The sequence below is a fragment of the Nicotiana attenuata genome, unplaced genomic scaffold (assembly GCF_001879085.1).
Source record: "Nicotiana attenuata strain UT unplaced genomic scaffold, NIATTr2, whole genome shotgun sequence".
Classification (NCBI taxonomy): Eukaryota; Viridiplantae; Streptophyta; class Magnoliopsida; order Solanales; family Solanaceae; genus Nicotiana; species Nicotiana attenuata.
This window is the reverse complement of record NW_017675733.1, coordinates 9,305-10,135: the sequence shown is the minus strand read 5'-3', so window position 1 is coordinate 10,135 and position 831 is coordinate 9,305.

Here is an 831-nt window from a genome sequence, read left to right as displayed (position 1 = left end):
TCTTTTTTTTTTTTTGTAAAATATCTATAGATGATTTGAATAATAACAGATATATGTATGTGGTCGATCACACACACTTTCGATATACTTTTGACACCATTTGGTGTTTATTAATGAAAAAACCTTTTAAACAAAATACTTTAGTCAATGAAAGATCCCCACAAGTCCGGGAATCCAAATTTTTTTTAAAATCTTAAACAACGACGATGGTGAATTGACAAAGGTTGGTTCTTTGGCTCTGCTTATTTGGGGCTAAAATTCATTTCTTTAATTAGTGTACGTATAACCTTTAAACTTTAACATTACAAACGAGGAAGACTAAAGAAAAAAAATGCAAACAATTTAAACGTAGATAAAATAAGAGAAAATGTTAATATTGAGTCATTTTGGGCAGCAAATTTGTTAATGAAGCACCGAAGCGAGGGTCAGTTTGCGAAACCGGCACGGGAGCATAAGACACCAGAAAAGTCTTTGACAGCAAAGCCAGGGTCAATTCGCAAGACCGGGACTTGAGCATAAGAGACCATAAAAATCCCGAACAGCGAAGGGAGGGTCACTACTGCGAGTACGGGTTTAGAGGGATATCATATGTTGCATGGTCTAGAGGGATATCATTGTCGATAAAAATAAATTTTGGTCGTAAAAAACCAACAAACGTGTCTGAAAGGAACATAAGGGAAAAAAATACAATCTACAAATAACTGTTAGTTATGATATTAAATTGAAACATTTTTATGATTATTGCATTTTTCACCCCTTTATTAAAAAAATTTATTCACGTGTGCGCGCGAGTGTCTGTATATATATCCTTTCTAGCAAATTATCTCATAC